Source organism: Schistocerca americana, chromosome 9 (assembly GCF_021461395.2).
Source record: "Schistocerca americana isolate TAMUIC-IGC-003095 chromosome 9, iqSchAmer2.1, whole genome shotgun sequence".
Classification (NCBI taxonomy): Eukaryota; Metazoa; Arthropoda; class Insecta; order Orthoptera; family Acrididae; genus Schistocerca; species Schistocerca americana.
The window spans coordinates 144,408,193-144,432,202 of NC_060127.1; positions in this window are offsets into that span (position 1 = coordinate 144,408,193).

Consider the following 24,010-nt stretch of genomic DNA (forward strand, 5'->3'; position numbering starts at 1 on the left):
AACCGACCTACTCGCCTGAGAATGCCGACAACATCTAAAATAGTCGTTGTGGAAATAACGCCAACTACACACACAACCTGACAAACACTGCACGAAGACCTGAACGATACCCAACAGTAACTACGCACGCACGTTGACAAATCGTGAGTCGATGCACACACACAGACACAGCCGACTCATGAACGATTGGCGAGCCAAACCGCGTCGTCTGGTAGGACAACCGAACGACGATCCACCAAGACCGTGGCCCGGCTCAAGTGATGCGTGGCGGCAATGGTGGGGCGAGCCATGTCGGCGCAGACCTCACTGCTGCTCCAACCCTACTGCACTGGTGCCGCATTGCAACTCCCTGACTGGCAGGTCCGGACTACGCTCCAGACACATTCCAAGTGACTGGCTGCCCGAACTCGCGACCCGAATTCCTTTACGACAGACAACGACCGGGAAGTAATAGCAGTCGAGCTAAGATACTACGAGAGGGGATATATCGATACGCGCTGCTAGCAGTAACTCAGTGACAGTAGTAATTTAAATTAACGTAGTGAGGTGGAAGTACGTTAAAAACAGGGTGTAAAATACATGATGGCGGGAACACGAGCCACGCACGGCTCAACCCTTGTATATTAAATACATAGTTATATATTGTACGTATTAAAAGTGTATAGGCTATGTCTATCTGAATGTGTATCGTGTAAAAATTTGGAGAAAATAGCCAAGAAATTAACGATAATTTTGCTAACAACGTTCCCTTCATATATATATATGGTAAAAAATTTTCATTCGCCGCTTCAATCTTCTTATATACAGACTTGGAAATGTCTGTAGAACCATATACCTTCTTTTGATTAACACACCAGGTGTTTGCAAATATATATGTATATATATATCCGTCTGAATGTTTATTAGCATATCACGTAAAAATTTGAAGAAAGTAGTAAAGAACTTATCGATATTTTTGCTAACAATGTTTCCCTTTTCTATATTAAGCGCATATTTATATATTACACACATTAAAAAATATAGCTCAAGTTGATGTGACCTTTGAGTTGAGTATCGTGTTAAGGTTAGAAGTAAATCGGCGAAACCGTTTCGAGGTTTTTGGTAACAACGTTTGCACTTTACGTATTACACATAGTAAAAAATATAAATATTACATTGTCTGCAACAAGGCAGAGGGCGTAAAGTGGACAGCCTATCTTAAGGTGTACGAAATACAATATTTTCCCGACCAGTATTGTTATGTACGGCCTCTAGGTTCCAATATGTAGAATAGCGAGAAGAGCTGCGTCAAACCACCGCCCGGACTGGAGACCACAACAACTCACTCGGAATCACGCCTGAAACCCAGGCATTGGTGCTTCAACCAAATTACACTGTATGGTTCCAGAGACCGTTTCAAGTGTCAAACTTCCATGATGTATACATACAGACTGAAACAACAAATGAAAAATGTGTACCAAGACCGGGTTCTGACCCCATTTCTCTTGCTCGCTAAGTAAGCTGAATGAGCACAATAAGAATTTGCATTGAGGATGGAGACGTACTTGAGTAATTGAGCAAAATCACCTGTGCCAGGGTGGTCAGCGGTAGATATGGGCAAAGTCGTTTATCCTTTGGGAACTAGTTCACTGGTGATCGCTCTTTTGTAAGAACCGTTCATTTTTACTCGTTTCTTGTGCTGTGTATCGAAATTGTGAAGTAAGCTGATAAGCCGTTTTGTTGCCTGAAACAATGTATTATTACATACCACGTAATTTTTATGTATTTTACGTAATTATAAAATACGTTTTAATTACCAGTCGTGGACGCTGAATAGAACACGAAAAGAACCAGAAGTTCAGAGTTCAAAAAAGGTTTGAAACAGATCGAGAATAGCCGTCCGAAGCGAACGACACGAACAACAACAACTCGCTACTGAACTACGAGCAGTCGGCAGTGGAACTGCGACAAGTGGCGATGCGAAGAAGGACGATTCCGGCAGAGCGAGACCGAGACCGAAACAGGCGGGAACGGGACCGAGGCTGGCTGGAACGGGACCAGCAGGGCGTGTCGTTGCGGGAACGAGACTCCCCGTATCCTGTTCTCGGGAACTACACTACTGGCCATTAAAATTGCTACACCAAGAAGAAATGCAGATGATAAACGGGTATTCATTGGACAAATATATATTGTACCAGAACTGACATATGATTACATTTTCACGCAGTTTGGGTGCATAGTTCCTGAGAAATCAGTACCCTGAACAACCACCTCTGGCCGCAGTAACGGGCATTGAGTCAAACAGAGCTTGCATGGCGTGTACAGGTACAGCTTCCCATGCAGCTTCAACGCGATACCACAGATCATCAAGAGTAGTGACTGGCGTATTGTGACGAGCCAGTTGGGCGGCCACCATTGACCAGACGTTTTCAATTGGTGAGAGATCTGGAGAATCCGCTGGCCAGGGCAGCAGTCGAACATTTTCTGTATCCAGAAAGGCCCGCACAGGATGTGCAACATCCGGTCGTGCATTATCCAGCTGAAATGTAGGGTTTCGTAGGGATCGAATGAAGGGTAGAGCCACGGGTCGTAACACATCTCAAATGTAACGTCCACTGTTCAAAGCGCCGTCAATGCGAACAAGAGGTGACCGAGACGTGTAACCAATGGCACCCCATACCATCACGCCGGGTGATACGACAGTATGGCGATGACGAATACACGCTTCCAATGTGCGTTCACCGCGATGTCGCCAAACATGGATGTGACCTTCATGATGCTGTAAACAGAACTTGGATTCATCCGAAAAAATGACGTTTTGCCATTCGTGCACCCAGGTTCGAAGTTGAGTGCACCATCGCAGGCACTCCTGTCTGTGATGCAGCGTCAAGGGTAACCGCAGCCATGGTCTATGAGCTGATAGTCCATGCTGCTGCAAACGTCGTCGAACTGTTCGTGCAGATGGTTGTTGTCTTGCAAACGTCCCCATCTGTTGACTCAGGGATCGAGACGTGGCTGCACGATCCGTTACAGCCATGCAGATAAGATGCCTGTCATCTCGACCGCTAGTAATACGAGGCCGTTGGGATCCAGCACGGCGTTCCGTATTACCCTCCCGAACCCACCGATTCCATATTCTGCTAACAGTCATTGGATCTCGACCAACGCGAGCAGCAATGTCGCGATACGATAAACCGCAATCGCGATAGGCTACAATCCGACCTTTATCAAAGTCGGAAACGTGATGGTACGCATTTCTCCTCCTTGCACGAGGCATCACAACAACGTTTCTCCAGGCAACGCCGGTCAACTGCTATTTGTGTATGAGAAATCGGTTGGAAAATTTCCTGATGTCAGCACGTTGTAGGTGTCGCCACCTTGTGTGAATCCCCTGAAAAGCGAATCATTTGCATAGCACGTCATCTTCGTGGTGTAGCAATTTTAATGGCCAGTAGTGTATAAGTAGAAAGCCGCGACCGAAGTGAACTATGAAAGGCCGTTCCTTAGAATTCGTTCCTCGCGCGTTCCGTTCATCTTCGTGAACCGTTCCTTTGGACCCATTAGTTCGTGAACGACCCATCTCTAGTCAGTGCATCTGGCTAGTCAACACTAGATCTGGGTTCGAAACCTGGCCTTGGTAAAAGATTTTCATTCATCGCTTCAATCTGCTTATACACTGACTTGGAAAGGTCTGTGGAGCAATACAGCTTCTTTTGCAAATCAACTACTTCCTACTCCGGAGGAACTGGTATTTGGTCCCATCAGTTCCGAAATGGAGCGACCGGTGAGAACTGCTCCTGTTGGCCGCAGCAGCCACGGGACGTTCTCTGCTGCGAGAACTGCCTGTCCTCAGGTCAACGCCGGCTGCGAGACCGCCCCAATCTCATTCCGGCGGCGCGGCGCATAAATATTTAGCCGGCTCCGTTCCGCTCCAGCTCATCCGCCGCCGCGGCTCACCGGCGACGACGAGCCGTCGCGACGTCTTCCACTCGTGACTGCCTGTCATACGTCCGTGTCTCTCTTGAATTAAACAACGCACTCCTTCTGGTCGCTCTGTCGGGGTTTTCAGAAAGTCACCAACTCGGGCACTGTCTGCTGTCAACTAGGTCATAGTACTGAGCGTCTTCAGAGCAGACAGAAATCCGTAGCGTTGTCCCACACGTATCAATACCGGATGTGGTTCTGCTGTTGTCCCACATCAACCTTCAACACACTCTACGACATAAAAACGACGCACCATCAAGGAATTATACGAATGGGACGGGAAGTGTTGGATGTCATGCATATGTACAAACGAACAAATGATTACAATTTCAGAAGAATTGTATGATTTATTCAAGAGAAACAGTTTCACAAACTGAGCAAGTCAATGCCGCGTTGGTTTACCTCTGGCCCTTATTCAAGCAGTTATTCGGCTTGCCATTGATTTATAGAGCTATTGGGTGTCCCCTTAAGGGATATCGTGTCAAATTTTGTCGAATAGGTGCGTTAGATCGTCAAAATCCCGAGATGGTTGGAGGGCCCTGCCCATAGTGCTCTGAACATTCTCAGTTGGGGAGAAAATCCAGCGACCTTTGCTGGCCAAGGTAGGATTTGGCGAACAGTAAAAGCTCTCGCCCTGTGTGTGAGTGGGCGTTATCTTGGTGAAATGTACGGCCATGATGGCTTCCCATGGAAGTGAGCGTTTGGCATAATTTGCCAGGAGGCCCCTTGCGGGGCAGGTCTGGCCGCCTTGGTGCAGGTCTTATTACGTTCTTCGCCACATTGGTCGAACTGCGCGCCGGATGGGGATGAAATGGTGAAGAAGACAGCACAACACCCAGTCCCTGAGCGGAGAAAATTACCGACCCAACCGGGAATCGAACCCGAGCCCGTAGGACGGCAATCCGTCACGCTGACCACTCAGCTAACGGGGCCGGATATAGCTTGGCATGAAGAGCAACAAAACAGGGCATACAATCTCGTCGACGTACCGTTGTGCTGTAAGTATGCCGTCGATGACAACCAAACGGGTTCCGCTACGGAAAGAAATGCTACCCAAGACTCTTGGCTGTCGGGCTGTCTGGTGGGTGGCGGTCAGGCTGGTATCCCACTTCTGCCCTAGGCGTCTCCAGACACGTCCTCGCAAAGACTGATGATCAGAGCTGCCATTTCAGTTCGTACCGAGCTTTTCATGTCACAGCAGGATCCCTTTGGATGTCATCCGCAGCACAGCGGTACGTCGATGAGATTCTACGCCCCATTTTCCTGCCCTTCGTGCCAGGCCATCATGGGCTTACTATTCAGCAAAGTAATGCCAGCCCACAAGCATTTGAGCAGGAAGGGGGGGGGGGGGGGGGGAAAAGGGTTGGGTTGTTTGGAGGAAGAGACCAAACAGCGAGGTCATCCGCCACATCGGATTAGGGAAGGACGGGGAAGGAAGTCGGCCGTGCCCTTTCAAAGGAACCATCCCAGCATTTGCCTGGAGCGATTTAGGGAAATCACGGGAGTCGGCAGTCTGCGTTCGGCAGGGCAGCAGTGCGCACCGCGCTCGGCCGTCCACGCCGCTGCGCGCGCGGAGTGTTTTGTTTACTTCCTCGTCACGGCGCTTCTCAGTCGAACAAGCTCTAATGGCCAACTCTTACAGGAAGAACACTCTTAAGTTCACCTTCTCAAATGAATACGCACGACCCAAAGCACTGGCCGTCGAACGCTTCCTACGCGAAGACGTGAAGATCCCCCGTGACGAGCTCATCGGCATACACCTATCGATCATTACCAGCGTCGTTTATGTTAAGATGACTTCCGACGCTGCCTGCAACGAGATTATTCAAAGGACGCGACATGGACTAAAATTTCGGCACTCCGACGGAAACGTCGGGCCTGTGGATGTCGACCATGCAGGACTTGGCCTTCCGACGATCCGTGTTTTCGGACTGCCTTTCGAGGTGAATGAAGATGAAGTCATCGCGGCGCTAAGCCCGTTCGGAAAAGTCCAGAGCCACGTAGCCGAGACATGACGTATCCGGTGCTTAATGGTGTGAGACAAGTCCGAATCGATCTCAAAAAGGCACGTTCCATCGTACATTTTTATCGGCGGCTGCCGTGCGGTGGTCATTTACGACGGACAACCTCGAACATGTTCCGGTTGTGGCAAAGAAGGCCACGTCCGTAATGAATGCCTGCAACGCCGCATCACACAACTAAGGCCCGACGATACGAACACCGACAGAACCACGACCACCCTTCCAGTCACCTATGCGGCGACACTGCACGTCCAGCCCTCACAAGGCGCCGTTCATGAATGTCTCTCTGGTCCGTTACACCCGGAGGCGTCCCAGCACCTTGACACCGGCGATGCCGCCCGTGAACATGTCCAACAGCCGGACACACCCACGCTAGAAGATCACAAGGATACCAATGAGAGTGTTCTGGAGAATGAAGACCGCATCATAGCACCCGCGGCTTTTGTACCGGAACGACGTGAATCTCTTCCTTCCTCAGACACCGAAACTCATTGCCGAAAGCAGAAGTCGCCCAAACGACGAAAAAAACGCCGCAAGACATCAGAATCGACCATTGAGCCCCCTCCGCAGGACGAAGAGATGGCACATCACTCTGACGCAGAACACGTTAACACTTTCTCCTCTGCCACGGAGACGCGTCATCCACAAGACGGTGAACCGTCCAACGGAGATCGTGCGCAAGCCCCGCGCCCAGAAGCCATGGAACATAGCACGCCTGTTGTCACCGACGCAATTGAGCCGACTCGGCCAGCGCTGCCACCTCTCGCCGATGTCAAACCTGTCGGACATTTTTCATGGGCGGATGACACGGATTTCCCATCTCCATCTGATCCGGAAATGCGATCTGTTCCTCCGTTAGACCAACACTAAAATGGGGGAAGTTTCTACGGCGACTCCTGCGACTTGTATGGACTTCCAGCATCCACCACAACAATCTTTACCAGATACAAACCTATCGGCAGCACGGATCTCCCATCAGGCATACCGAATAGCTACTATCAATACTAATAATATCGGCTCCCACGCTAAACTTTAACTGCTCCGTGACACGCTAAGAGCAGCGGACATCGACATCGCCCTGTTACAAGAACTGAGGACAGCAACTTGGACTGGGTGTTATGGATATGAGACGTACGCCGCCCCTGCAGCTATGGAACACAAAGGCGCAGCCATCCTCCTCCGAGAAGGAATTGCAGTTTCCGATGTCGCATACCTCCCAACAGCGCGAGGGGTGGCCATACCAGTTGAAGGACTCAAAATCATAAATCTCTACGCCCCATAGGGCACTGATAAACGGAGGGATCGCTCCGAGTTCTACGCAGAAGATATCACGCCTTTATTCCTCGGCCGATACGATCATCTCATCGTAAGTGGAGATTTCAACTGTGTTCTCGAGCGCACAGACCAATACCCCCATTTCACCACATGTCCGGTACTTCGCTTCCTCGTCCGCCGCCTTCGTCTCCTCGACACTTGGCGAGTGGTACACGGCCACCGCCCGGGGTATACACACATCACGAGCCACTCCGCCAGCCGACTTGATAGAATATACATCTCTAACGCTCTAAAATCAGTTCTCCTCGACGCGGAACGTTGGCCGTCTGCCTTTTCGGATCATGACATCTACATCTGTACCATGAACCTACGTCGACAATCTGTATGGCGCAGTGCAGGACCTTGGAAACTCAATGTCGCGCTACTGCGGGACCCTGAATGTCGACAACAGGTCACCGACACGTGACACACCTGTGTTCAACGCATTATGCGTTACGAGAGCACCCTGCAGTGGTGGTTTCTGTGCGCCAAACCGGCCATCCGACGCACATTGACACTATGGCAGAGCCAAAGCCAGGTGGAATCACCATACAATTGATTTCTACTATAGCGCTCTACGTGAACTCATGGATCAACCTCCATCCCCGGTTCGTCTAAATGAAGCTCAACGCATCAAGGCAAAGATTTTAACCTTGACCAGATGCCGTCTAGAGGGAGCACGCAGCCAAGATAGGATTAACGGTGAAGAACCTTCTATGCATCATATTATTCAAAATGTTCGTCGACGCCGACAGGCTTTAATGACAACTTTAGACTTACCTAATGGACGACGGCTGACTTCGCAAGCTACCATTGCGGATGCATTCAAAACGCACTATAGATTTTTCTATCAAGAAGTACCTGCCGGTGCAGAGGCCATTGCTGAGGTTGCCCAGGAGACACTTGGTACTCTAAACGCAGCAGCTGCAACCCTCCTGACTGCTGAAGTGACCACCGACGACGTCCAAGGCGCTGTGGCCAAAGGGTCTCTGAATCGATCTCCCGGCCCGGATGGTTTACCTCTCGAATTTTACAGAACCTTCCAAGATTTGATGATGCCACGATGGAGGGACATGTACTGGGAACTTTTGTCCGGCGCGGCGAACCCGCCACCAATGTTCGTGGAAGGCTTACTTGTACCAGTCCCGAAACCCGCAGGAGGAATACGACTCGACAGTTATCGGCCGATCACGTTACTCAATTCCGACTTCAAGATTTTCACACGCCTTCTAGCAGTGCGACTCAAACATGTCTTACGAGACATTGTTTCCCACGAACAAACATCTTTAGGCGGCGATCGTAATATACAGACGGCCCTCAGTGAATATCGAGATGTGATCGCTGTGGCAACACACTCGCGACTGCCAGGCGCTTTAATCTCCATCGACTTCAAACAAGCGTTTGACCGCGTCAATCATGCATTCCTCAACGCAGTGATGGACCGAATGGCAATTCCCCCGACCTTCACGCAAGTGATTATGCGGCTCCTTCGTGGAGCAACGTCCAGCCTTCTCGTCAACGGCAGACTTACAGAACCTATACGGATTGAACGCTCAGTACTGCAGGGTTGCCCTTTGTCGACGGTGCTTTATGCCATTGCGATGGAACCACTCATTTGCGGATTACGGCGACGTTTGACAGGTATTCCACTCCGGGATCATATGTTCCGCTGCCGAGCTTACGCGGACGACTTGGCCCTCGTCGTACGTTCAGCGGCCGACGTACAAGCTGCAATGCAGTGGATTACCCGTTACAGTGCAGGGGCAGGGAGCGCTATGAACGTGGCAAAATCATGCGCCATGAAGATCGGCCGCGGCCTTCCCGCAGACAGCGTAGTCCCATTTCAACTGGTGGATACCCTTCGTTGTCTCGGGTTGGTGTACACGCGAGACATTCGCCACACCTCGGCGATCAATTTTCGGGCGCTGCTGCAACGCATCCGGGCCAACATACAAAATCACACACAACGCCCGCTGAATATGTGCCAGAGAGTCACCTTCGTCAATACCCATCTGGTAGCCCGGATACCCCATATAGCGCAGATTCTGCCCATCACTGCGACAATGGCGGCCAGATTACAGGCGGCTTTCGGCTATTTCATTTGTTCTGGACACATCTTCAAAGTCCAGTATGAAGCTCTCACCTTACCGAAGCGGGATGGTGGCCTCGATCTGGTTAATGTGAGAGCCAGGACTACGGCACTTTCCACCAATACTATTCTCCGGTTATGGAAAAGCCAAAATGCTAGTTTTACTGGAATGTTGACCACCGAGCTCGCACCTGTTTCCAGACGCCCACCGACGTCTTTGGCACACATCTCACCTCCGATGTCACATATCGGCCGTTTCTTTTTGGAGTACAGCTACATATGCACCGAGCTCCCCACGACCAGGAAGACGACCACCCGCGACATCCACCGCCTTCTCCGAAAGTCTCCACCCCGCAACCCCGTCGAAACACGTCACCCCCAGGTTTCATGGCCTACAGTTTGGAAAACGATCCACCAACCATACCACACCACTGACACCACCTCTATGTGGTACCTTCTCGTCAACGGCAAGTATACTACAAGACAGAAACTGCATCGTATCGCACTGGTGGACTCACCCCTGTGTCTCAAGTGCAATGTCGAAGATACAGATTTACATCGTTTTGATTGTGGGCCGGCAGCAGCTGTCTGGACCCTCGTACAGAAGATTGTGGCTTTCTACCTCCGAGTACCACCACATCACGTTTCTCCCACTATGATGATATATCCCGACTCGACCTACTTTCCATCGGCTAAGTGGCACGCCATCACATGGATCAGTGGCATGGCTGTCAGCTACCTCTTCCGGGACGACATCGTCGATCCGGCGGACTTTTGGACACGCCTCCAAGTACATCACCACACCCTTCGCCGGCATCGACACTATCGGGCCACTTTCGCGAACTATTTACAGAGTACTTTCACCAACCCGCCTCAAAGCTGGAATCTCAACGAACCGTGCCAGCCAAGACTGGACGATCCTACGTTCCCCTTCAATGGTCAATGAAAGAATGCATTTTGTTCTGATGGCGCGCCAAAGTGGAGCATGGCGCGGAAAGTATTCCTATTTTATTTCACTTCTCTTTTCTCCTCCTCTTCTAAGTTTTCTTTTCTCCTTACACATGTTTATACTTTTCACACATAGCTCTCTATCTGCAGCCTCTTTGTTTTTCTTTCTCCTGTGCTCCCAAACAAAAAAAAAAAAAAAAAAAAAAAAAAAAAAAAAGCTTGCTGCTGATGGTGAGACTGTATACTCATTTATGTTAACAAAAAATAAAAATAATAAAAATAAAAAAAAGAAGGCCGTTGCTGAAATATAGCTACCTTTTATGTTTTCCGTTTTCAAAGGATATTGTGTTATTTTATGAAGAACGTCGTCTTTTATTTTCATACACAAGAGGTTTTTATTTGTTTTCTTACAAAAAAAATTAAAAAAAAGATGATAGAGCACTTGCCCGCGAAAGGCAAAGGTCCCGAGTTCGAGTCTCGGTCGGGCACACAGTTTTAATCTGCCAGGAAGTTTCATATCAGCGCGCACTCCGCTGCAGAGCGAAAATCTCATTCTGGAAGCTTCTGGAGTTGTTTACCAAAATATCGTCGCTGAGCTGTCAACCTCACATCTCTTTCTCTACCGACGAATTCAAACCTTTATTATTTTACTTTTGTACTGATTTCGAGCTGACAATCCTGAACTGTTGCACTACCAATGGGATTGCGGCAAATTTCGTTTGATGCTTCACTACTCACAAAAAGGCGATACTGAAATGTACATACATGTCGCCTTGTAGTTATTTACGAAACAAGTTGCGCAACACGAGTTTCGCAACTCAGTGTCTTCACGTAAAGGAGACTAGGCTTAAGCGTACATTTAAATCTTGCGTTCGGCCTTCAGAACTCTTCATTGCCTGCAGCGCTCGATAGGCACATGTGTGCTACTTTCAGAGAGTGACTGATATCTAATACAGCGGAAAAATTCTGCAGTCTAACCACAAAAAAATTAATACGTTCCTCTTTAAAAGACAATGACAAAAAAGGGTTGAATCACCTCATACTGCCTTCCTCACCAAAAATTTTGGCGTGCGAGTAGATTCATGCCTGCTCACTTTTCTGTAATAGTTTTTTTAAACAGGCACACATAAACTTTTTTGCTCCGACAGGAGCATTTTTAAGCCGGTTCTCTTGTTTTCCCTGCTACACCAGGATGTGCTGCTTATGTAAAACAGATTATATAGCCTAGTAAAGTTTTGACACTTTATTTATACGCTTTGACAGTTACATACTTTGATACATATAAACAATAAACAGGTACGCATAATGTAAGATTAATACAGAAAGCAGAATAAGGGTACTTTTCGTCCATATGCTAATTGCGTTTCGTTTTGTCCAAATACAAAAAATAACAAATTAATCATATATTACATTCAAAAAAATTTTTATACAACCACGTGGGGACTACAAACAAAAGGTTTTAAAACGATGCTACAAATGTATAGTGTACAGTGACACACCACACAATAGACGCTTCCTCCAGTTTAAAGCGAATGCAGGAGTCTCATCCAACGTAAGTTCACTTTACGCAGTTTGCATAAAAATGCTCAACACTTTTATACTACACCTACAGTATACAAAAAATGCGGCGTTTTATTAGCAAGCGCAAAGAAGTACCTATGACAAAATCATTTTCTGTAAGGTGCTTACGCTGTCAGGTGGCACCAATATTATCAATTATTACGCCGTGAAAGGCTTCGTAGTCACATCAGAAGCCTCTACGGGGAGGAGATGGTGGAACTTATGAAGAAGTTTGATAAACTTCGTAAGAATAAAGGCAAGTTGCTGGGTGCCCTCGCCTTTTTGCTGAGATGCCGCGATGGAAGAGTAATACCTAAGTTTGCTAGATTTGTGCATTTTATTGATACGAAAACGGCCAAAAACCATTAAGAAGCGTGCCAGTTTCGCCTTAGTCAAGGAGCGCATTCGCTTCACTCGAAGACAACTGGATCTCATATCCAAGGATTTACTTTTCTTGCACTTGGAGCTATCGTCGCTGCTGTCGGATGCATCCTGGGAATGGGTGGATAGTTCTTCTTGGGCACTATCAGATTGGACGCATAGGAGCGCCGTCAGGAAACAGTCTTCGGAGTTTCAACGGCTTTGTGCTCAACCCATGATATCTGATGACAACACCCGTCGACGGACAGTGATTAACCTCACGAGTAAAGAACTGGACGACGCCACGCTGTCAGTGTTGGAGAAAGGCCTGAATTTTGCCCGTACACCGAGGAATGTGCCTATCACCGAATTAATCTGCGCAGTCGAACAAGCAGTGTCCAGCTTTTCGGAGGATCAAGCTGAAGAGATTAGGCAAGAGGTCTCACATACATTGCGGCGGGCGCCGCCTCCACGGAGTAACATCTCCTCTCTCGAAAGGGCAGCCGTCCGGTCCATTAGAGAAGACGAAGATCTGATAGTTCTACCAGCGGACAAAGGCAACGCAACGGTTCTTCTGATGGCTATCTGGGAAAGAAGACTCAGCATACAGAACATTGCAGGACGACCCAACTGAACGGATAAAACGGAAGACGGTTTCACTGCTGAAGAAGAGTTCTTTACCTGACGATGTTCTCAAAAAACTTCGCCCTGGTGCTGCCGTGCCACCGAGATCATACGGTCTACCCAAGATCCATAAGAAAGGGGTCCCGCTTCGTCCGATCGTGAGTAATTTGGGTGCTCCTACCTACAAGCTAGCCAAGTATTTAGCATCTGTTCTTGGCCCTCACATCGGTAAATGCGAACATCACATTTCCAATTCTATGGTGTTTATTCAGAGATTGAAGTCCTTGTCTCTTAGTCCCTGGGATTTGCTTGTGAGCTTTGACGTCGTGTCGCTTTTTATCCGAGTTCCTCTGGAAGAATCCTTGCAATTAATTGGTGAGAAACTGGATGAGGAAACAGCCAGGCTTTGTCGCCACGTGTTGACGTCGACGTACTTTTTATTCAATGACAAATATTTTGAACAGACTGACAGAGTGGCTATGGGGAGCCCATTGTCCACAATAGTCGCCAATCTTTTTATGGAAGATTTTGAGGACATGGCGCTGAAGACGGCATCCTTAAAACCAACCTGTTTCTGGAGGTACGTTGACGATACGTTTATGGTGTATCCTCATGGGAGAGAAGCTCTTGACCGCCTCCTATATCATTTTAATTCCCTGAATCCTAGCATCAAGTTTACCATGGAGGTGGAAAGTGATGGAAAGCTTCCGTTTCTGGATGTTCTGGTGTACAGAAAGGATGATGGGACACTGGGACACAGTGTTTATCGAAAGCCTACACACACGGACCGTTACCTGCATGCTTCTAGCTGTCATCCATCGTTCCAGCGTACGGGGGTCCTGCGGACGTTGGCGAGAAGAGCTTATCCCATTTCAGATGGAGAAAGCTTGACACAAGAATTGGACCATCTTAAGATTGTGTTCGAGCAGAGTGGCTATACAGATAAACAGATCCGTCGTGCTTTCCAGTTTGGACCTTCGCCTGAACCACCAGAAGATACCTGCACATCGGTGGCTTTTCTGCCTTTTGCTGGGAGCATTTCCTCAAAGATAGGAAGGATTCTGAAAAGATATCATATCAAAAGTGTTTTTCATCCGCCAGCCAAGATTAGAGCGCTCCTTGGCTCTGTTAAGGATGACTTGGGTTTGAGGAAGCCCGGTGTATACAAGATCCCTTGCCACAAGATTCCCTTGCCGCTGTGGGAAGGCTTATATTGGTCAGACAATCCGGACCATTCAGGACCGATGTGTTGAGCATCAGCGGCACACACAGCTGCTTCAACCTGAGAAATCTGCAGTGGCGGAACACTGTCTCACCGAGGGACACAGAATGCTATATGACGAGACACAAATGGTTGCCCCTGCATCTCGCTATTGGGACTGTGTTTTAAAAGAATCCATAGAGATTCGTTTATCTGACAATCTTATTAATAGAGACAAGGGTTATCTTTTGGGACCCGATGTTATCTGACATTAAAAACATTGTGTTTTGATCGTCGGAATAAAAATTTTGTAATTTTTGACAGCGATATCTCGATTTTGCCTGTTTCCACCACTGGCGGCGGGGTATGTCTACTGCGCTAGAGGGCAGTTACGGCACCTTCTCGCGCACGCGTTGTGGGTCTTCTGCGGCCTATATAGGGGCCGCCGCTTGCGCTGGGAAGTCAGTTCCGGGGAGATCGTGCACCATCAATCTCACCTGAAGATGGCGGCCAGTTGGACCGCGGAAATATTGTGTCATGAAGACGTTATGATCCGGCAGCATACCCGAGAAGAATATTACCACCGAATAATTTCCAGGTCAACACAGCCTGTATAGCCGTGAATGATCGGTAATACCGAGACAGTGCGTGATGAAGTTTTATTGGTGAAAAAGTGCAGATTAAAAACAGATTGGTTAGCTCTCAGCCCTCGCGATGACCCCAGAATCTTTGCCATATGAAACTACGTCAGTTAAAAATCACATTTACGCCTCAGACCGGATATTATGTGCATACTTCACGTGAATAACTACGGTAACTTAAAACCTCTTGATGGCTAATGATATCAAAGAGTGTTTCAATATTCCCCGAGAACTCCATCTTAAGAGCATATGTTAGAATTTTCGGCTATTTACCAGGAATAGAAACTACAATAGTGGTCATCCCCACAACTGGTAATTTTCGTACCGGAAAGTCATAGTTTTAAGCGTGTATCATGATAACGAGTAAAGATTTTGGGAAACTGAGAAATGGCATTTCCTAGATAAATACCTAAATAACGCATTTTCTGCGGTCAATTATTAAGATGACTGCGGCTCACGATGCAAAAGTGGCAAGGAAACTGTTTTTTGCAGTTTTCTGCATAAGTACGATAACTTTGAAGCTCTGAGTCTGAGTAACGGGTAATCATACCGAATAGAAGTGTCCGTCCCCACAATTTGTACTTTTCAGGATTTTCTCCGGAACCAACCATGCTCAAACGGCGCTTTTATAAGGCTCGTAAGGTTCACCATAGACAACACCTACTGCAAAATAAGCAACCAATTTGTCAATTTCGACGGATTACAGGAAATATGTAAAATTCCAGTTTTGACCCTGCCTCTAGCATAACTACAGTATTGTCATTCTTCCGATATGTATCCAAATGGTGGCTAGTCTAAGGGCTACTTAAAACACTTGACCCCTTACCTCTGTTGTCAATACAAGTGGAAATACGACCCACTGACAGATCGCGTGTCCGGGGCGGCTTTTTGGAGTAGACAGTGCACGGAGAGATTACTTGACAAATTTCTTACGTTAAGCATTATAAAACCTTTATACTTGAAGACACAGATACCTAATCCTTGTGATTTTATTATTTTCAATTTGAAACTATGTTTAAGATCTGTTGGAAGTCGCTAAGTGATGTCGCTATTAAACACTGCATGAATATAGACGGCATGATTAGCGCTCCATTTTAGAAGAAACTAGTTTATCATACACGGTAGTTTTCATGGCGTCATAACTTCTGTACTCTGTGTCACACAATGAAATAATTTTTGAGGTACATTCAGTGGCATATGTGCATACTGCTTGCAAAATGTGTTGGGAAGAAAGTTAGTAGTAAAGAAGTAAAAAATTAAAGCTTCGTTCCTGATGTTGCTGTGTCACGTATACGATGTACTTTAATCCCTTTCACAATTGTCATGGTGTGGAGGGGGGGGGGGCGGATGGGTTGTTGTCAACGAAAAAACTTTCGAAGGGATTGGAAACTACGTGCAATGTTTGTTGCAAGTCTCTAAGCGGTGTCATTGTCATGTACTGGGTGGATATGGTGTGGGCAATTTACGTGCCGTCAGTTACGGTGCCTCAGGATGTGTAGGGTGTTCGGAAATCTCCGCTACAAACGTCTACGACTTGTAGAGGAGAATTGGTACATAATATTTTGAATAGGAACCCACGTCCTACGGCCGTATGAAAACATGTCTGCAAGGTTGGTATCCAACAGGGTAGCCATGGGGAAAGGGAAGGGGTTTGCTTACGTCGGATCGGCTGAGGTCATCTTCTGTCCTGACCTGATTCGAGCCCCATTGAGGTGTCTGTGAATGTCAAAGCATCATGGTTGGCTACACGCTTACAGAGTACAACGACGTGATCCTTCTGTATGCTGAACCTCACGGCGTGCCCGTCCTTATCGAGATCATTATTCACAACGTCCGATTCCATCGCACAGATTATGATAGCGTTTAGAATTTTTAAATTTGGTCAACAACACTTATGTGAAATACTGAATATCAAACTTGTGTTGCCTCTGAGAGCCTTTAGATAGACGTCCTACAACTGAGACTGGGTGTCCAGCCCACGTCATTAGTTACGTATTCTAAGGTATACACGATGTGCTGTGGAACGCCAACTGTATGGTTGGAAATGAAGAACACTTCGTACCCGCGATCGCAGTATAGGAACTTTTATTGTTCCAACATCACCGGTTTTCACAGTCATCTGATCAAAGGAGCGAACATGAAGATAATGGGGGTTGGGGCGACGAGGAAAAAGATATCATGGTTCTCTCCCCACCCCTCTAAAAAATGTTAAAATGTGTATGAAATCTTATGGGACTTAACTGCTAAGGTCATCAGTCCCTAAGCTTGCACACTACTTATCCTAAATTATCCTAAGGACAAACACACACACACACACACATGCCCAAGGGAGGATTCGAACTTCCGCCGGGACCCCCCACCTCTCTTTCCCTCTCCCCCCTTTCTCTCTCCCTCTCTCTCACACACACGCGCACGCACACACACACACACACACACACACACACACACACACACACACACCCAATCAAAGCCATAACACACAGAAGACCAACGATGAACAAGTGAGCAACGACAAAAACATGAGACATCTCACTGAGTGTATTGCCAGAAGTGTCTGCTCAGATCACATTTGGGCACATTTTGTGTAAGTGCATGTGATGTGAAGTAGCGAGTGGAAATTTATGAAAAACTGAGTGAAAGCAGTGCACTAAATAGTAACTGATTGAGACACCAACCAGGGACACGAAACAGGACGGAAAATGTAAGTACAGAAACGCACATAACCTCTAACCTCGAAACAGCTCTCATCAAATACCCAATAATTTTTCTTCGTGACTAGTTTGCAGATGACATGCTGTCAAAAAAACGACGAAAACGAGCACTAAAATCGATGTTTAATAATACAGTTCAATTGGCGACGTAATTTTAAGGTGAGTGTCCAAACAAATCGAAGAAAATTGCAAATATTGTATTTCCTAGGTCTACAGTAGTTTAATTATTACAAATGTGATATTGTCCATCACAGAAAATAAAAATTTAACCCACAGAAGATGACACATTAGTGTCGAAACATGTCTGGGGAAATATGAAAATAAACTAATTGTGTTTGCATAAGGCTGATATCCAAAACAACCCAGATTATAATTAATTTCATCTACTATACAAAATAAAAAATTTCACGTACCTTATGGAAGGTGTTATAAAAGTACCATATTACATTACGCGAAGTCTAAGTACAAAAGGAACCCCAAACATATCATCTTGGTGAAAATCCCACAGTTGATAACGTCCTCGAACCATCCATGCACATCAGCATCAGACGCGTCTGTCTCAAGCTTGCTGCACCGCACTGTGCTACAGGCGGAGGTGCTAACCTTTCTACTGCAGACTTGTACCGGTGGGTGTGTTAACCTAATGAACCTGATTTCAAAGGGAAAAATATTTTTGTAGCTAAGTGTCGAGTACGACACGGTCTTGTGACATGTGTCCGGATATTTCACCTTGTGGCAGGAAGGTTTGCATAGAGGCGGCAGATTCGCTACACAGGTACCTATGTCGCCTTTGGATGGCGTAAGTTGTACATGCTAAGCGATAACATGCTGTGGTTGCAAGCAAAGACTGGCGGTGCATCAGAAATATGCGTAATTTTTTCAAAATGTCCGATATAATAGTAATATAGATGGTGTGTAGACTATATGAGTCTGGCGATACAACGTCTGGCTTTCGCAAAAATATCATCCACACAATTCCGAAGACTGAACGAGCTGACAAGCGCGAGAATTGTCGCAGAATCGGCAGGTTATGCATCCAAGTTTCTGACAAGAATAATATACAAAAGAATGGAAAATTGAGGATGTGTTAGATGACTATCAGTTTGGCTTTAGCAAAGATAAAAACATCAGCGGGTTAATTTTGACGTAGCGGTTGATAAAGGAAGCAAGAGTGAAGAAAAATCAAGACACGTTCATAGGATTTGTGAACCTGGGAAAAGGCGTTCGACAATGTAAGATGTTGTTAAGATGGTCGAAATTCTGTGGAAAATAGGGGTAATCTGTACAGAGAGAGACGGGTAGTAAATAATATGTACAAGAGCCAAGAGGAATTAATAAGAGTAGACGACCAAGAACGATGCGCTCGGATTAAAAGGGGTGTAAGACAGAGATGTAGTCTCTCGCCCCTACTATTCAATCTGTACATCGAAGAAGCAATGCTGGAGGTAGAAGACAGGTTAAGGAGTGCGATTAACATTCAGGGTGAAAGGGTATCAATCATACTATTCGCTGATGATATTGCTATCCTCAGTTAAAATGAAGAACAATTAGATGATCTGCTGAGTGGAATGAACAATCTAATGGGTACAGAAAATGGATTGGGAGTAGGTCAAAGAAGGACGAAAGTAATGAGATGTAGCAAAATGAGAACCTCGAGAAACTTAATATCGGGTTGATGGTCACAAAATAGATAAGGAATTCTACTACCTAGGTAAGGAGGTAACCAATGACGGACGGAGCAAGGAGGACACCAAAAGCTGACTAGCATTGGCGTAAAGAGCATTCCTGGCCAAGGGAAGTCAACTAATATCAAATATCGGCCTTAATTTGAGAAAGAAATTTCCGAGAATGTACGTCTGGAGTACAGCATTGTATGGTAGTAAAACATGAATGTGGGGAAACCGGAACAGAAGAGAATCGAAGGATTTGTGATACGGTGCTACAGACGAATGTTGAAAATTAGGTGAAATGATAATGTAAGGAATGGCGAGGCTCTGCGCAGAATCGGAGAGGAAAGGAACATGTGAAAAACATTGACAAGGAGAAGGGACAGGATGGTAGGACATCTGTTCAGACATAAGGAAATGACATGCATGGTAATGGAGGGAGCTGTAGAGGGCAAAAATTGTAGAGGAAGACAGAGACTACGTCCAGCAAATGACTGAGGATATAGGTAGCAAGCGCTACTCCGAGATAACGAAGTTGGTACGGAAGAGGAATTCGTGGCGGGCCGCATCTACATCTACATCTACGTGAATACTCTGCTATTCACAATAAAGTGCGTGGCAGAGGATTCAATGAACCACTTTCATGCTGTCTCTCTACCGTTCCACTCTCGAACGGCACGCGGGAAAAACGAGCACTTAAGTTTTTCCGTGTGAGCCCCGGTTTCTCTTATTTTATCGTGATGATGATTTGTCCCTGTGTAGGTGGGTGCCAACAGAATGTTTTCGCAATCGGAAGAGAAAGCTGGTGATTGAAATTTCATGTGAAGGTCCCGTCGCCACGAAAAACGCCTTTGTTTTAATGATTGCCACTCCAATTCACGTATCATGTCTGTGACGCTATCTCTCCTGTTCGTGATAATATAAAATGAGCTGTCCTTCTTTGTACTTTTTCGATGTCATCCGTCAGTCCCACCTGATGCGGATCCCACACTGCACAGCAGTACTCTAGCATAGGGCGGACAAGCGTAGTGTAAGCAGTGTCTTTGGTAGACCTATTGCACCTTCTAAGTGTTCTGCCAACGGCAGATTCAGAAGGATGTAGGCTGCAGTAGGTACTGGGAGATGAAGAAGCTTGCACAGGATAGAGTAGCATGGAGAGCTGCATCAAACCAGTGTCAGGACAGAGGACCACAACAACAAGAGAAACTCTGAGAGGAACCTGACGTATACAATCTGGACCGGAAGCCTTGTCTTTATTACGTGATTTAAGCTGCTTTGTTATGAAATCAGTTAGATGAATGGTGAGACAAAAAAAATTGAAGAAACGAAGTGTGACTAGGTGGTGAGTGCGCAGTACTGAGCAGTGCGGGACGCTCGCCCACAGCTGACCCGCCCCTCCACGCGGCGACCCGGGACTGTGTCGCGCGCCGCTTTGTCCCTGAGGGCGGGTCGCCAGCAAATATATGCGCGCGCCCGGCCTGCCGTCCCGGCGTGACTAGGCGGCCGTGTCGCCGCGTTACGCAGTGTCAGCGCCAACGCCGTACATTTTCAGGTCCCGCACGCATGCATATGCAGGCGCGCCGTTAATACAGAGCAGCCAGCGCTGCAACGCGCCAGCGGCTCGCTCTGCCGGCACCGCGCTACGAGGCAGAGCGGGAGGCCGCCCACGTCTGGACGTCGCCTTCTGCAGTTCCAAAACCCGAAAAAGCTTTTTGTCCTCAACTGCGACTCGCCACAAACTCCTCTCTTGTGCCACCGTCTCTATCTCAGAGTAGCAATTTACTTACCCGATTATACAGGGTGGTCCATTCATAGTGACCGGGCCAAATATCTCACGAAATAAGCATCAAACGAAAAAATTACCAAGAACGAAACTCGTCTACCTTGAAGGGGGAAACCAGATGGCGCTATGGTTGGCCCACGAGATGGCGCTGCCATAGGTCAAACGGATATCAACTGAGTTTTTTAAAAATAGGAACCCCATTTTTATTACATATTCGTGTTGTACGTAAAGAAATATGGTTGTTTTAGTTGGACCACTGTGGGCTGCGTACTGTAAGACTATCGGTACACACACCATCAGATTATATGACTTGTCGCTCTAACGAAGTAGGCGAGTGTCAGAAATATGTTTCGTGGTCTTATCGTGGCGTGTTTATCTTCTGCCGTTAGGTCAGACGATAGAAATGCCACTTGCACGCTTAGAGTAGCAGATTGACGGTGACCAACTTTAAACAGAACTTGATTAGTTTTCACACATACTTATTAAAATAATAAAAAGCATAGAAATTACTTAACTCGATTCTGGATGCTGTTTACAATTGACAATCTGAAGTTCCTTTGGTCTTGGTACGTTAATCTTATTCTCACATATCTCTGATACTTGACAAAGTGTCTATACATTTTTCTTCATGGCTATAAACAGGAATATGATAATCTTATTAGACGTAGACTGAAACTTGACTATAGACTGGTACAGACAAATGCAGACTAATGCAGACTGGTGCAGATAAATGCAGACTGACCAATCGGAGTTTTTTTTTTCTTTATTGTTATTTTAATCACCTCATACAGGCGGGCTGTCAGCAGCATATTACGCCGCTCTTCAGCCTTAAGTGGTACAATAAGATGACATATAGGTGACACAGACAATACAATAAAAACGCTGGGCAAAAAATGTAGATACGAAAAACAATAAACATGAAGCCGTTCACGCTGGACGAGAAAAACACTAACACTTGTTGACACGGCGCACATAACACGGATGACTGCGACAGCACACGGAACAGTGGAGGCGTGAAGGCGAAAGAACGCTAAACACAAAACGAAGGCACACACACGAGACACTGATGCCGATGCTCTCCGGCACGCGAAAGTCCACTGAGCGTGTGCGAGTCCGGCGACCTGCCAAGAAAGGAGGAGGGGGGGGGGGGAGAGGGAAAGGGGAGAGCAGAGATTGGGCAGAGGAGATAGGGGGACGGGAGGGAGGGGGAGGGGAAGCCCGTGGGAACAGGGGTGGAGGAAGGGGGATGGGGGAAAAGGAAAGAGAAGGGAGGGGAAGGGAGGGAGGGTGCCAAAGGAAAGGACACAGGATGTGGGGGGAGGTTCAAAGTTGATAGGAGGGGTAGATGGAGGGGAGGAGGACATCATCAGGGAGGGGGAGCTGGCGGAAGCCACCTTGGGAGAGGGTAAGGAGGGTGGAGAGATGGAGACCGGGTGGGACGTGGGAATACTGGCGCGGCAGCGGGCGGGGGTGAGAGAGGATGGGTGAGACAAGCGGGTGAGGAGGATCGAGTTTGCGGGAGGTGTACAGGATCCGTATCCTTTCATGGAAAAGGAGGAAGGGGATAAGATCGTACAGGATCCGCGTGGGGGAGGGGAGACGGATGCGTTAGGCGAGGTGGAGAGCATGGCGTTCAAGGATTTGAAGGGATTTATAAAAGTTAGGGGGAGCGGAGATCCAGGCCGGATGGGCGTAACAAAGGATAGGGTGGATGAGGGATTTATAGGTGTGGAGTATGGTGGAGGGGTCCAGACCCCACCTACTCTGAGGTCTGTACACTCGTTATAATACCTCACGCATTCAAGTATCACTGCACGAGTGTAATCCGCGAGGAGGAAAGGTTCTACGTTAGCAGCAATCTCATTGGCTGCGTTACATATTAATACGCGGATCGGCGGAAGCAGAATTTGGTCCGTCTCTAACACAGCGCCATCTCGTAGTGCGGAGACGGACGAGCGCTACGCCTGCACTGTTGTGCTTAGCGGGGCGCGCTCTAGTGGGAAAGTTGTGTACGCACTGACTACGTGGAACTATGTAGACAACATCCACTTTTTTCGCTTTGTGATATATGGCGCTGTAATAGTCATAAGCGTATAAGTACGCCGTATCGCGCAACATTCCGCCAGTGCGGACGGTATTTGCTTCGTGATACGTTATCCGTGTTAAAATGGACCGTCTACCAACTGCGGAAAAGGTCGATATCGTGTTGATGTATGGCTATTGTCATCAAAATGCCCAACGGGCGTGTGCTATGTATGCTGCTCGGTATCCTGGACGATATCATCCTATTGTCCGCACCGTTCGTTACTTACGGAAACAGCAAGTGTTCAGCCACGTGTGAAACGTCAGCCACGACCTGCAACAAATGATGATGCCCAAGTAGGTGTTTTAGCTGCTGTCGCCGCTAATCCGCACATCAGTAGCAGAGAAATTGCGCGAGAATCGGGAATCTCACAAACGTCGGTGTTTGCTACATCAACATCGGTTGCACCCGTACCATATTTCTATGCACCAGGAATTGCATGGCGACGACTTTGAATGTCGTGTATAGTTCTGCCACTGGGCATAAGACAAATTCCGGGACGATGACAGATTTTTTGCACGCATTCTATATAGCGACGAAGCGTCATTCACCAACACCGGTAACGTAAACCGACGTAATATGCACTATTCGGCAACGGAAAATCCACGATGGCTGCGACAAGTGGAACATCAGAGACCCTGGCGGGTTAATGTATGGTGCAGCATTATGGGACGAAGGATAATTGGCCCCTATTTTATCGATGGCAATCTATATGGTGCACAGTATGCTGATTTCTATCGATGTTACTACAAGATGTTTCACTGCATAACAGAATGGCAATGTACGTCCAACATGGTGGATGTCCAGTACATAGCTCGCGTGCGGTTGAAGCGGTATTGAATAGCATATTTCATGACAGGTGGATTGGTCGTCGAAGCACCATACCATGGCCCGCACGTTCATCGGATCTGACGTCCCCGGATTTCTTTATGTGGGGAAAGTTGAAGGATATTTGCTATGGTGATCCACCGACAACGCCTGACAACATGCGTCAGCGCACTGTCAATGCATGTACGAACATTACGGAAGGCGAACTACTCGCTGT